This window comes from Cynocephalus volans, chromosome 9 (genome assembly GCF_027409185.1).
Source record: "Cynocephalus volans isolate mCynVol1 chromosome 9, mCynVol1.pri, whole genome shotgun sequence".
NCBI classification, from domain to species: Eukaryota; Metazoa; Chordata; class Mammalia; order Dermoptera; family Cynocephalidae; genus Cynocephalus; species Cynocephalus volans.
The window spans coordinates 19,713,662-19,729,227 of NC_084468.1; the positions used below are offsets into that span (position 1 = coordinate 19,713,662).

Genomic DNA, 15,566 nt, shown 5'->3' on the forward strand with positions numbered 1-15,566 from the left:
TAGCAGTGTTCTAACTGGCCTCCTGGCCTCCAGTCTCCAGTCTGCTGGTAGAATGATTATTCTAAAGTAAAAATTCAATCTTCTTGTTCCTCTACTTAAAACTCCCTGGTGGTTTTTCATTGCCTTCAGCATAAAATTCCAATTTCTTAGCATGGCAAGTAAGGCCTTCCATGACATGGCTTTTAAACCCTTCCCCAGGGTATCTCTCACCCTTTTGCCTTTATCGATGCCTTGTGTCACACCAAGTTAGATGTGGTTACCAGAATATATCTGTGATGGTAAATTTTATGTATCAACTTGACTAGGCCATGGCATGCCCAGATCTTTGATTAAACATTATTCTGGGTATGTCTGTGAGGGCGTTTCTGGATGAGATTGACATTTAAATTGTGGACTGAGCAAAGCAGATCGTCTCCCTAATGTGGGTGGGCCTCATCCAGTCTGTTGAAGACACAAATAGATCAAAAAGGCTGAATAAGGGAGAATTCACTCTTTCTGCCTGACTCTGAGTGGGGACATTTGTCTTCTTCTGCTTTTGGACTTGTACTGGAATTATATCACTGGCTTCCTGGTCTCCAGCTTGACGACTGCAGATTTTGAAATTCCTCAACCTGTGGAATCACATGAGCCAATTCTTTATAATAAATCTTTCTCTCTCTCTCACATATATATGTTATGTTTTTATAATAAATAAATATATCATATGTAATATATGGATAAAATGCATATATATATATATAAAACAGGTTCTGTTTCTCTGGAGAACTCTGGGTAATACAGTGTCCTTATTTCTTTCATATGCTTTCTGGCCTTTTCCTTCTCATTATCTCCCTGCCCTTCAAGATTACTCTAGCAACACCTACTCTAAAGAAGCCTATCTGGCATCCCCTTCTGCATCCCCCTGGTGCTCCTCACTGAGTTGAGATTTTTTTCTCTCTACTCTCATGGCAGCCAGTATTTACTCCGATCACATTGTATCACAGCCACTCTTTTATGTTTCTGTTTCTTCATGGAGAAGCCCTTGAGGATTGGGATCTCATCCTACTCGTTTCTGTATTCCTAGTGGCTTGGAACAAAAACAATAAGTATTGATTGAATGAAAGAATAAACATCATACTTACAATAAAATGATGTAGTTGTTCTTCAAGAATTATCTCTAAATTTGATTTACTCCAGTCTACAAGAGCAGACCATACTTGAGATTAATTGCCCAAAGTGGGGCCTTGGGCAAATGACACAGCCTCCCTGTGCCTCAGTTTTCTCATCTTGTAAAATGGGAGTAATAGTAGTATCTACCTTATAGCATTGTTGGAAGGAACAAATAAAATATGCATATAAAACTCAAAACAGTACTTGGCATCCTGTAAACACTCAGTAAATGTGAGTTTCTACTATCTTATTAAATCAAAAATGGGAGTAAATTTACCCTATTCTTTTTTTTTAAAGTAGTTTTATTTTTTATTTATTTATTTATTTATTTTTGTCTTTTTTGTGACCGACCACACCTCGCTCAGCCAGTGAGTGCACCAGCCATCCCTATATAGGATCCGAACCCGCGGCAGGAGCGCTACTGCGCTCCCAGCGCCACACTCTCCTGAGTGCGCCACGGGGTCGGCCCTACCCTATTCTTTATTAAAGAAAGCCACTCTTGAAGGTGATCAATAAATTGTTGGTGGGAGAGGGGGTCTGTATGTTTCTTTGACCTCAATGAAGTAGCTCATAATAGAGTAGATTTATTAAAATCCAAACAAAGCCAATATTTATTAAGTAAAACAATAGAGTTCAAAGACTTATAGAGTCCTGGCATTAGCCACAGAAAAACAAAACTATGTTGATTCCAAACTCTCTTTGTCTGATGGTTTTCTCTGCCCTGCAGTTCACAGTAAGATAAAAAGTTTCCAATTCCCATGCACATTCTCTAATCTTTCTCCCTTTCTGCTGAGTCCTCTTAGGGACATTTTTGTCTTTTTAATACTCAAAGCTGGAAAGGAATAACTAACATATGAAAGACAATGAGGTCAAATAAAACGAAACTTGTTGGCATGCCAGTCAGTCACATGCTCAGTGCAAGGCACCTGTCCAGAGTTCCTATGTCACCTCATCTGCCATGGCCACCTGCTGTGCTGTGATCAGCGGTCTTTTAAAGCATAAGTAAAAATGAGAAAATATGGCTATTCTTTACCTCCTAAGCAGGGGTGTGAACCCCAATGAAGAATAATCAGGGAAAGAACAAGATAGGGTCTTAGAAGGAGCATGGGCTTTGGAACCAGGCAGCAGGATTTCAACTCTTTCTCTGTCACCTGTTTTCTTAATCACTTTGACCACATTTACTTTTTCTAAACTTCATTTTCTATGTCCATATAATGGACATAACAGCATCAATCTTTAAGGGTTATTGTGAGCAATATGTTTTTTTAGTAATAAACAATAGCTTTGGTTTTTTTTTCCCCCAATATGCAAGGAAAGTATCAGGCACCACCTTTGGTAATCCCATGATGTTCTCCTCGAGGCCTGAAAGACAATAACTTGGCCACATATTTGTTGAGAGCCTGGGGATAAAGCAGTTTAGAGATATTGTTGATTGTGTAAGCAGATATTCCTTCCTTCCTTCCTTCTCTCCTTTTATTTTCTTCCTTCCTTCCTTCTGTGCCCTCAATGCCCTTGCCAAATAGCAATGCTTAGTCAAAGAAGCTCATCTTCTTGCACATTACTGATGACTTTATCTGCACCTCTTTTATATGTCTCTAGGTTTACCATATAATTTCCTAGTTAAAAACTTCGTTTCTTTTATCACTCTTTTGTCTTATAGTCTTCATTTAGAAGGCCTAGTATAATATAATTCTTCCACAATACAATTCAAAGACTCTTTTCATGTTGAACAGCAGGTTTGAGGGGACTAAGACAGATATTAGCAGACAAGACTCATCTTCTCTGTCACTCTGCGTAATTACTGTAAGCCATCTTACATAAAATCCATTCCTAAAATCCTCAGAGGGACCACTCTGTACTTTTTGGGGGGCAGAGAAATAAAAGGTTCCAAATTTCACATAGAGTTTTAGTTTGGGAAGAACCCTAGAGAGATTATAGAGTCAATGGGCCTGTAATGATCATCTATTCCAAACCGGTCATTTAATCATGTGAACAATCTCAGACATACATGCCTTGTTCATGCATAAGCTAGTCAGAAGGAGAGATGTAAAAAGGACTTGGGGCCTCACAGTGTATCTCACTGCTCGGGGCCTTGAGAGAGGCCAGTGAAAACGGCACATCATCATAGTTCCAACCCTGCTATGGCTCATACTCTTCCTTTTGTGACTAGCTAGTGAACTCTTATTTATCTTTCAAGTTTCTATTCAAATGCCTGTTCCTCTGGAAAGCTGTCCCTGAATTTCCCAGGAGGGTTAAGTTATCCCCTCCTTTGTTCCTCCGTGTCTTTTATAGCCCACGTCCCTCTGTGTTCCCAATGCAGTTCTTTTTGGGTCTCTCCTTCCAATGAGACCATTAACTCCTGAGAACAGAAACTGTGTGCTATTTATCTCTAAATCACCAAACAGCCTGGAGTCCAGCACATAATAACTACTCAGTGTGTATTTGTTGAGTGAATAATGAACAAACTATGCTTCTCAAATGTTTGGACCAGATGTGGAGTCACAGGGCACACGTGTGAGGGGAAGCTGTTCATACCCGCTTTGCCCCTGGTATTGCTGATGAATGATGCCCAGCCTAAATCGATGTCAAATGCTCTCCTATCTTTGCCAGGCTGCATGATTGAATCACTTCTTTTCAGTCAGACTGGAGTGTTTTGTATGCTATAATGGAGTCCCCAAAGTTTAGGAGGAGAGATATTTCATAGCCCTCACTCTGAGGTCTATAAGGAGTTTTATTTTCTGAGTAAGTATTGATCACACCTTACAAAATACTGCAAACCCATTTAATTAAAAATAATGAGACCAGTCATTGGTGGGCAGTGCATGGCTAAGTACAAGAGAGAAGACAAATTCTTCAGGTGCCTGTGATTTTATAATTGTGCTTGCTTGGGAAGCTTATTAAAGCCTTGCAGGTGTGATGTTTCATCACAGGGTAGTGAACCTTTGAAAGATATGCATAATAAACAGAGTTTGAAATATGTTTTTATTCCAGGCCATATGGTCCTGTCTGGAGCTTTCCTGGATCTTTAGGTCAGTTCATTGTTGAAAGATGGGCTTGCAAGGACCCACCTCTCGGAGCAGCTGTCAGAGCCCTATCAGAACAAATCTGCTTTTGCATGATTATTTATTTTATGTAGCTCTCTGAAATGTGCTGAGCAAAGTCTCTTCCCCGAACAGCTTGTGGCCATATCACCAAGCAGTGTCCTTCCTTGTCCTTAAAAAGCAGACTAGCGAGACTTGTACATTAGGCCAGGACAGGCAGTCTGGGTGAGGTGTGCCCACCTGGGCTTGAACTTGGTGCCAACAACATGAAAACTTACAAGGTAGCATTTTAAAGAGGTGCCATTGTTCCTCTTTGTCTCCGTTACTCACTTTCCCATATCTCTCAACTCCAGGCAGTTACAGCGGCTGCTATACTTAGGCACTTGCAGTGTTTTTATGGCGGTAGTGTGGTGAGAGTCATACTAACGCTTGCTGGCTCTCCCTTTGTCATAAATGAAAGGTGGTACTGACTCCTCTGAGAATGGCTTTTTAAGGAGCATTTAATATAATTTATTCAGAGTTTATTTTATATGTGTAGGAATACCAGTAATTGATAAGAGACTTGGTCCTGGAGTCAAGAGATCACAAGAACATGTTCCAGTTTCCAGCATACGAAATGGGCAGTGAGTTGATTAGACTGGAAGAAGATTAAGTCTCACATCTTTTTATGTTTAATTTGGAAAAGTTGAAGTTGGAATTGAATTTAGTCATCTTGATCAAGAAAATAATCTTGCCTTCTCATGGACTGCCTCTTCTCTGTTTTCATATTGCTGACAGTACATTCAGTTTTATCTTTTTGTAGCCTTTCACTCAGTTAGGCAATGTTTATTGAGCACTGTTCTTCCCCAGCCACTGGGCTAAGTGTCGAGAATGCAAGAGTCACATGCTTCCTGCCCTCCTGAAGCTTAGAGTCTGGAGTAGAAGACAGACTGGAAACAAATGGTTAATTACACATCTCACACATGTTATGAAAGGGAAGTTGAGGGTGTTGAACAAATGCATATAGCAGGCAAATCTGTGGGCTTTGCTCTTCTACTTGCCTACTGGAAGCTTAAGGGCAAGGTCTACGTTAGACTTTTTTCTTTCCCTGTATAAGAGTCATCCTGCCTAAAACTATAACTTGTATATAGTAGCGTAATAAAATATCTGTGGATGTAAGGGAGGAGTGGAAGAAAAGAATTAAGAAGGAAGTGTTAATATTAGACCACTCATTCCAGATACAGTTTGACAAATAACAATTCGAACACCCTAAATCAGTTTTAGGATAAAACTACACATTTTTCTTTTGCTCCCCCGTATTCATCATTGCCAGTTTTTATTCACTCATGATGCCTAGTTTTTCATGTTTAGAGCCATAGAACTTAGTACCCATCTTTTCACCTGAGTATAGGAATATGTGACTTTGATAGTTCTGTCTGGAGCACCAGATGCTTTCCTTGGGAGCTATTCTTAGGTGGTTGTAGCTGGTAAAGATGGGATATTTCCACATGTAAGTAGATCAGTATTCTTACAATGTAAAAAATAATAGTCATTTCAAAGTGTGTATCTCAGGCTAGGGATAAGATCGTATGACGGAAGGTGTTTTCTCCTAAGGAGCTCCAGGGACCAAGGAGTCACCATTCAAGTTTAGTGCTTTGCCCTGGAGAGTGCAGCGATTATTGTTTCTGAGCACCTAGAGCTTTTAGAATTAACAGATCAAGGGGAAAACACTCAGAAAGGCAGCAAAGGGCCAATAGAGGGTTTTGTGAGAAACATTGGGAGTCAGAGGTGGAACGGTTGAAGCAGCAACTGAGACAGTGGGGAAGCTTTTGAGGAATGTCATAGAGTGGGAGGCCAGTGGCAATGATGGGGGAATATGTGGTCTAAGTGGGTGAAGAGTTGGAATAGCCAGGTTGGGATTGGAAGTAGAGGCTGGTTACTATGGGAAACAGGGACCACCAGCTGTGCTACAGTAGAGATCCAGGTGCTGGGTGGAGACCTGAAGCCAATGGCCACTGAAGGCCTGGTTGTTATGAGTGTAAGACACAGATGGGAATAGTGAGACTGGAGTCCTGTTATGAGCCTATTAGCATGATCCCAGCCATTCTCCCTCCTTCCCTCTTCTTCCTCCCATCTCTCTTTGCCTCCTCTCCCTTGTTCCTTCAACAAGTACTTATCTAGTAAAAGTACTAAATAATAGTACTAAATAATAAGTACATCTATTATGTACTTCATCTATTATGTGCTAAGTACTGTTCTCAGGGTGAGACATATTGAAGAGAATAGACAGATATTGTCGCTTTTTCTCATGGGTGATAGACAATAAAAAATAAGTAAATACATGAACAAGACATTTTCATTTAATGATAAGGGCCACAAAGAAAGTAGTACTGGATTATATGAAAGAGAATGGGGTGATTGAAAATAGAACTTTAAATTGGAGCATAATAAAAGGAGCATAATTTGAGGAGCCAGAAGGTGTAGACCTAGAGGACTGACCTAGGATAGGAAAGTTAGTGTAAAGGGCATAAGATGGACAGGAGCTCAGCACATTCCAAGAAGAAAAATAATCCCAATGTGCCTGGAAAATGGCAAGTAGAAGACAGGAAGAGGTAGGAGAGTGAGGCAGAGGCCTGGTCACGTAGGGTCTTAGTGTCATAGAAGGATTTTTGTTTTTAAGGGACTGATGTTCTAGGTGCTTCTCCCACCTGCACACACTCATGTTCTCCATGTAGTCTGGCAATGTGCATCCCACAGTGACTTTGACTCTTGCATGTCGCTTATGGTCCTTGTGTTTAAGATTTGCAATCCTTCTATGTTATCTTGATGAGATGATCATGGGCTTTGGTTCAGACAGCCATAAGTTTCATTCCCAAATTCTCCCCTTTGAGATGTGTAACTTTTGTAAAATTACATCTACAGAAAGTGTCCCCTGTGATTTTATCAGGTCAAGGATGTGGGACATTTCTGGCCCCTTTTCTCAGTCTTCCTTTCCAGCTTATCATTTTTGTTTTTTAGCTTATTCATTTTTAATTGACATGTATTGATTATACATATTTATGGGGTACAGAGTTATGTTTTATACACACACACACACATGTGTGATGGTCAAATCAGGGTAGTTAGCATATTCATCATCACAAAAATTTATTTCTTCTTTGTGATGAGAGCATTTACGTTCCTCTCTTCAGCCATTTGAAAACATACAATAAATTCTTGATAACTATACATGCCTAACACTACTGTACAACACTAGAACTTATTTTTCCTATCTAGCTATAATTTTGTATTAGTTAACCAACCTTGGCTTATCTTTAAATGTTCGAATGCTGTAAAACTTGCACAAAAGTCTTGTTTTTTTATCCTCTAATTTCTATTTCAACAGCCACGATTTCAATTATCATCTCTGCATGACGACTCCAAAATTTGCATCCCCATCTTAGACTACTTTGAGCTCTTTATCTGTCTCTCCAACTACCTGATCAACTCTGTCTGGAGATCAAAAAAGGCACTTTAAAATCATCATAACCAAAGCTTAATTCATTATCTTCCTGCCACTCCTCAAAACTTGTCCATGTCCAGTAACCCTAACTCAGAGATTGACAACGTTACCCATTAAATTGTGCTGACTTTGTTTTCTTACCTCCTTCACCACTGATGGCCCAGTGAATTGTTAAATTTTGTTGATTTTACCCGAGTATCTGTAGAATTCATCTGGCTCACCTACCTATGTCACCCCAGACCAAGCTCCCACCATCTCTCTCATGATTTTCTGCAATCACTCCTAAATGCTCTCTCTGATTCTATTTCTGCTACACTCAAATCTATTCTCCACAGAGGTCACAGTAATCTTTTAAAAAGGCAAATTAGCTAAAGCCACTCCCCTGCTTGAGTTCCTGTCTCAAGTCTCCTGCTTACTTGATGAATGCATTTTGCAAAGTTTACCTAATCTGCCTGTGAGTTGATTCCCTTGTCTGTGAAATGGGGACAGTGATAATACTAACTCATAGGGTGATTGTGAAGATCAAATGAATTAACACATAATGAAACCCTTGAAGTGGTACCTAAATGCTAGCTAATATGTTGCTCTTTCTCACGGTTTTCATTTCTTTCTTTTCATACTGCTTTTCATTGACTGTGATTAAATGCTCACAGGGTCTAATTTGATTAAGATATGCCTTCCCCATAAACTGTAATCTTTATGAAAAAAGGAGCTGTTTATTTTGCTTATCATTATACCCCCAGTTCCTAAGACAGCATGTATTTGTTGCCATAGGATCCCGGAAGCCTTCAGTGAGGCCAACCCCACTTCCCTGCACACTAACGCAGGAGGCTTCCCCGTCCCTGGCCTTCCTGGCCATATCACCCTCCGCTCCCTGTTTTTACTGACTATTGCATGACCCACAACTGACCCAGTCCCACTGAGCACAAACCCTATCCCAGATGCTGCGCTTTCCCTCCATGCCCTGATTTCTCTGGTTCTCAGCACTGAGCATTTTGTGCTGACTTGACACCTTCTGAAAGCCGTTTGAAGCCAGATGGGAGGAAGAGAGAAAACAGATTTCATTCATTGCTCTCCCAGACTCTAAGAAAAATAAAAACAATAGCAAAAGCGAAGTAGTGTGTATTGAATGTTTACTACACACTAACCATTATTTATGGAGCTTAATAGGTATTAATTTATTTAATACTCAATTTAATACATAAAGCTATGAAGATACTATTAGCCCCATTTTACAGAAGAAGAAAGTGAATACCACAGGGAAAGAAAGAAAGGCAGGAAGGTAGAGAGAATGGGAGAGAAAAGGGGAAGGAAGGCTGCTGTTCTGGTAGAAGAGAGCTTCCCTTGCTGAGAAGAACTTTGGTTCCCATGAGAAGAACTTCTCTACTGGAGCAGAAGTAACTGTAAAAACGATATCGATGGAGAAATTATAGAACATGACATAGAACGTGTACCTATCCTCAGATCAGCTTTACAATTTAGATACTTTTATATGGCCCCTTTCAACTGCTGGCTATTTGCAGCTTTTCCTCTCCAAAGTCTAATGTAAGTAGTAGATATAATACAGATAATAATGAAATCTGTGCAGTTCATTTCTGGTTAATTGGCATTTTCCTATAAAATATTTAAAAATTAGCTTTTGGTTTTCAAAGACTCTCTTTTCAGAGTGTCATAGTTTTTGCATCTGGGAGTTCCCATCTACAGGTAGGGCCTCCTGTGTAGGGATTACTTGAACATTGTCATATATGCTGTCCAGCCCATGATATTCAGCTGGAGTTGGGAGGGCTTATTGTATATTTTCTATGTTTACATCTTCCTGATGTTATTTTTTCTAAAGAAAGGGGAAAATAGCCAGTGTGCCGGTTCTTTTGCGGAAACTATTATCCAGCTAAACTGTCCTGCAATTGTAATGCTCTCGTGCATTTTAACTAAATTCAGAGAAACAGCTTTTCAAAGTTAGTGTGGGGGGCAATTGCCAGAAAAACAGCTTCAAACTGTGTCCTCAGAATTCTTTTTCTCTCCAGCTTTGACAGGCCTTGAGAGAGATTCTCATAAGTCCTCAGCAAGATCAGGTGGGTGGTTTGGGACTAGGAGCCCAGTTGGCAACCAGTCTAAAAGGGCATGATACATTAGTTTCCTGAGGCTGCTATAACAAATGACCACACACTTGGTGGCTTAAAGCTACAGACATGGATTGTCTCACAGTTGTGGAGGCCAGAAGTCTGAAATTGAGGTGTCAGCAGGATGGGTTCCTTCTGGAGACTCTGCAGGAGAATTTATTCCATGCCCTTCTACGGGCTTCTGGAGGCGGTGGGCAATCCTTGGTGTTCCTTGGCTTATAGATATATCACTCCAATCTCTGCCTCTGTCTTTTCATCACCTTCTTCTCTGTGTGCCTTCTCCCTTTCTCTTCTCTTCTGACACTTGTCATTGAATTTAGAGCTTACCGTTATCCAAGATGATCTTATCTTGAGATCCTTAACTGAAATACATTTGCAAAGATGCTTCTGGCAAATGAGTCCACATTCACAGTTTGGATGAACATATCTTTTGGGGGCCACCCTTTAACCCACTAAACGTGGTGAGTCAAGAAAATTTCTCCTGACCCCTAAGGATTGAGCTAGACTTCAACTGAGCAGTGGGCTGAAAGGGTTTTCTGACACTATTGTGCATACAGCATCCTGGTAGCCTTCTGGTGTCATACATTTCTGAATGGTGGTATGGCCCAGCTTATACATAGCTGTGTCTGTCAGCACTGAGCTATCTCTGGCTATGACTACTAGGGAGAGGGGCAGAGAGATTCTCCAACATATTGTTAAGCCTCAAGAGGGGTTCCTCTGGAGCTTAAAACTGTATTTAAAAACTTGTAGCGGACTGTCAGAGCTTATACTAGGCTATGAGTCTCAAACTTGATTAGGTATAAAAATCACTTGGGGAGTTTATTAAACCAGAAGTTCTCAGGTCCCAAACTGTAACCAGTTTCCTAGGGCTGCCATAACAAAATACCACAGACTGGGTGGCTTAAACAACAGAAATTTATTGTTTCCCAGTTCTGGAGGCTGGAAGTCCAAGATCAAGGTGTTGGCTGGTTTGGCTTCTCCTAATGCATCTCTCTTTGGTTTGCTGATGGCTACTTTCTCAATGTCTCCTTTCATGGTCTTTCCTTTGTGTGTGCACATTCCTGGTGTCCCTCCCTCCTCTTACAAGTATATTTTTACCTTGGATTCTGCATTCTCCTAAGGGATGGGCAGAGAGGAAAACAACAGAAACCCAGCATAGGCTGAGTATTTTACTGGGGTCCATGTTATTTTATTTAATCTTTACAGCAGCCCTAAAAGTACATAGCAGTGTTTTTCCATTGTACCCATGAGAAATGAGAGGCCCCTTTCAGCAAGTAACTGGTGCATCTGAGATTAAAAGCCACATCTGTAGAGGTTCACATCGGTTTTTATAGGTTCCTAAACCTTGAAGATATTTCAAGTTTGTCTCTATGCTTTAAACACAGTGAACATGGTTACTGTATAGTCTGTGTGACAATTCTGATAACTGAGAGCTTTGTAAGTTGTTTTCTGTTTTCTGCTGATTCTGATAATTTCTTTTTTTTTTAACATCATCATTTTTCCAGTCGGTCTCATTGTATTTGATTATGTGCTGATGATCATACTTAAAAATATTTGTAATAATAATTGGAGGTTTTGAATAGGTACCTCCCTTCAAAAAGAATTTGAATGTGCATCTGCCAGGCACTTGGGGGTACTACAGTCTGAGATCACCTCAATCTAAGATCCAGAAAAGACTTTGCTGAACCATCAGATGACTCCAAGATTTTCCAATGACTAGTTTGCTTCTGGGACACTCTCACCATTACTGAGGGTTGGGTCTTTTGGGGTCTTAGTTTTCTGTGTGTAGGTATCATACTAGACTTCCCATCCAGTGTGATCCATTTGATACCTAACTTCATCCCAGAAAAAAGAAAAAGGTTCAGATTTCCTAAGATTGGAAAATTCCATTAGGCTAATATAGCTACCATATCTACCAATCTCAATTTCTACTTTTAAATTTGACCTGGTAATTCCCTTGTAAATTTTCAGCTTTCCATTGGTTTGAAGATTTACTTTAAAAATTGTGTCCTGCATCTTCTACTTGTTTTCTTTAGGAGGGTTTGCAGAAATCACGTAGCCTGCCATTAGCTGAACACAGAAATCTAAAGGCCTACATATTTTCTTCCCACTCACTCCTGGAGTTTTATCTCTCGGGTTTTTTTTTTTTTTTTTTTTTCTGTGAGGCTGCCATCCTTCCACTGGTTGTTGTCATGGCAGCTTGGGTCTGTGGATTAGTGATTTGTCTGATAACTTGATGGTTTTGCCACATTCATGGGTATCTTATATAAGTCCTAGACAATCCTGAAAATTAAGGCTATCTCTGTTTATAAATTGCCAGGTAATAAATCCCACCGATGCTGAACTCCCAATTTCTAGACGTTTGTAATGTGACAAATACAGGCATAATTTTGGTGTTTCGGAAACCAGTAACTTGAGAAGATTCTGCCCAGTCCCATGAAATAATAAGTTTCTATAATAAGTGTGTATGTGTCTCTGTGTGTGTATGATTGTGCACGTGTGTGTGTCTAGCGTGTGACTTTGCCCAAAGAGTGGTTTGGCCTTTGCTCTCAATGTCCAGGAGGTAATCTATATCATACTTGATAAAAATGTCTTTGTTTAGGGTCAGGGGTTAGACACAACAGAAAGACCAACCTTGTGACTTGGAGTGGAGGCTTTGGGTCACCTGGTATCAGTTCACCAGGAAACCAAGTTCATCCACATGGGAAATCAATCAATCAATAATGACTATATAATGAAGCCTCCTATAAAAACTGCACAAGGAAGCTCAGGTGTGCTTCCCTGGTAAACCATAACCATGAATATGACAGCTTTTAGTGAGTTCTGTTAGTCCTAGCAAATTACCCAAATTAAGGTGGTTTTGAGAACCTCTTGAACTTGCAGTGGGTGTATGAAGTGAGGGCAGTCTTATGATTGGTTGGCAGTCCTTAACCTTTTCAGTTTGGCTAACTCTGGGTAGTGTGAGTGTGAGTGTGTGTGTGTGTGTGTGTTTGTGTGTGTGTGTATGTGTGTGTGTGTGTATGTGTGTGTGTGTGTTTATGCCTGTATGCATGTGTGTGTGTGTACTACACCAGCATGGGGTTTTTATAATTAGAACAGCCTGACCCAAACTGTACCATGTTAGCAAGGCTTAGATATTTTTCTCCTTGCATCATTGCATCCAACCTGCTAAGTGTGAGACCCTTTCCACTGGCTTTTCAGTCCAAGACCAAACTCTGATTCTGTGATGGGTGACATTTTTATTCTAGCATGCTTCGTACCCATCCAATGTTCCTGCCAGTCTGTGTTTACTTTGCTTCCAACTCTGGTTACAGAAAGAAAGTGAACTCATAGAAGTGTTTTCTTCCCTGTCAAGATGTGGGACCTCATAAATCATGGTGACGAGAAATGGGATGATGGTCTCTTTACATTCTTGAAGAGATGGGAAGAGGAGAGGCGTGTAAGCTCCAGTGTAGTTTTGTAATTTTTCCCAGTGGTGGCGTGGTGAGAAGGATTCCAGCAGGCTAGCTCCTCAGCCATAACTAGGTAATTCTCTACTTGAATGTTCCTGCAATGAAAATGCAGAGGCATCCACCAGTGTCACTCAGGCAGTTTAGTGCCTGCTGCGGAACTCCTGGCAGTTAACAATGAAATTGTCAAGATTTCCTTTTTCTTCCTTTCCAAGCAGGCAGGGTATCGTTTTCTCCCCCTGGTTTAGCACATGAATCAATCCTTCTATGCATGATCAGTGGGATTGTGTGTGTTCTCAGAAACTGTCTGGCTTTATACCTGGCAGTCTTTCTTGCTGGACAGGAGTTCTGCAAATAAGAAAGGAAATACGCAGATTCTCACATGTCCCCAGATTGAATTACAAGGCAGAGAAGATTGTTGTTTCCTGGTCTGGTATTTGGCTTTAGTTGTTTTGATTCTTAGAGATATGATATCTAGTACTTAAATTAAATTTTAAAAAAGAGATTACTTAAAAAATGATATTTTCCAGATTATGGGTGACATAGAGGACAAATGTGGACAAGTAGGAAAAGAAGGAATATCTAGTAAATACTTTTATTCCTGCAAAGCTTAATGTGTGTGAATGCTACATTTTTCATTTTCCAACAATACTGTATCTAAAAAGATCCAGTCCAGCTTGGCTTAATTCCTGTTTCAAGGCCATTTGTAAGGCACTCTCTAAGCAAAACACTTTGCATGACTTCATGCACAAATGTGAAGGGATTGTGTGTCAATTAACCTGTCAAGCACCTTTTGTCTATGGAATATCTGCAGCCAAAAAAAAAAAAAAATTCCAAGAAAGTCTGGAGACTAACACAGGTGTAGTAGAATATGGTACAGTATTTTTGAGACACCTGAAAGATACAGGTTGATTCCAAGGAAAAAATTAAAGGGCAGGTCTTGCTTTGCTGAATAAATATTCAGCAAATATTTAGCTAGAGGAGTTATTTTGGTTGAAAGTAATCCCCAGTACAGTTAAAATGATTTATTATATGAATGCTCATTTTCACCCAGTTTATTTAGGAATATGTCTATCTTGTAAATCAAACCTGCCTTTTCATGTAATTTCCACACGGAAACACAGATATTAGCGCATCCCATAGATTGGATTTACTTATTCTGGTTTTAAAAAAGAACATGCTCAATGCAAAGATTCACACAACCCTAGAGTTTTACCAAACTAAAAATACTAATAAAAAGTGAGCTCAATTCCCTGAATAAAATAGTGGAAATTAGTGTAAAACTATTTAGAGAATTCTCCATACCTTGGCATCTTAACATGGAGTCCATGAATGGGCTTTGGGGCACTCACAAATGAAATTATATAGAATATTCTGTTTGTACATATGCATACTTTTTGGAGAGATGATCCATTGTTTTGGCTCTGAAAGGGCTTAAGGACCATTCTGAGCTTAGACATGAGGCAGAGGGGATATGCTATAGACTGAATATCATGTTCTTCCCAAATTCGTGTTGATATCCTAGCTCCCAATATGATGATATTAGGAAGTGGGGATTTGGGGGGGTGATTAGGTCATGAATGGGTTTAGTGTCCATATGAAAGGAGACATGAGAGAGCTTCCTCACCCCTTCTGCCATATGATGACATGGTGAGAAGATGGTCTTGTGTAAACACAGGATGTGGTTTCTTACAAGACATTGAATCTGCCACCATCTTGATCTTAGACTTCCCACTCTCCAGAAATGTGAGAAATAAATTCCTATTGTTTATAAGCCACACAGTCTATGGTATTCTTTTATAGTCACCCAGTTGGATTGAGACAGGATGCTATAGCACTTTTGTGCCTACTCATTCTATGACTCATTCATGACTAGAGCTGTGTTCTGACTATCTTTATTTTGGAGGTTCTTTTTCCAGAATTGTAAGACATGTCTTAGTTTGGACATAGGGACACAAGGTAAGTGTTGGAGCTTCCCCAGGCATGCTATTGTCACCTATTCCAATTTACTAATGAACTTTCTGGACTATCTTGAAGCTGTGTTTAGAAGCTGGACAGAGTCTACTAAACACACTTTTGGGTACTAGGGAGGAACTCTGTGTGTATATGTGTCTTTGTGCCTGAAAAGTGGTAAGTATTAGAAAAATGCTCAAAAAATAATGAATAAATAAAACAAATATCAAAATGAATGAATAACCAAATAATTAAAATAATATATAACTTAACTTCTTCAATGAAGCCCTTGGTTAGTTCAAGCAGGAAACTGAAAAAGGAAAGTTTTTAAAAATTGACAAATAAAAATTATATATATTTATTGTGTAAAACA

The 15,566-nt window shown here is 39.8% G+C and overlaps 1 protein-coding gene across 1 annotated transcript in view; it reads left to right on the plus strand.

Annotated features, from left to right (window-relative positions):
• Positions 1 to 15,566, plus strand: part of LOC134386585 (cytosolic beta-glucosidase) — a 119,272-nt gene that overhangs the window by 103,260 nt on the left and 446 nt on the right. The gene's annotated exons all lie outside the window — the stretch shown is intronic.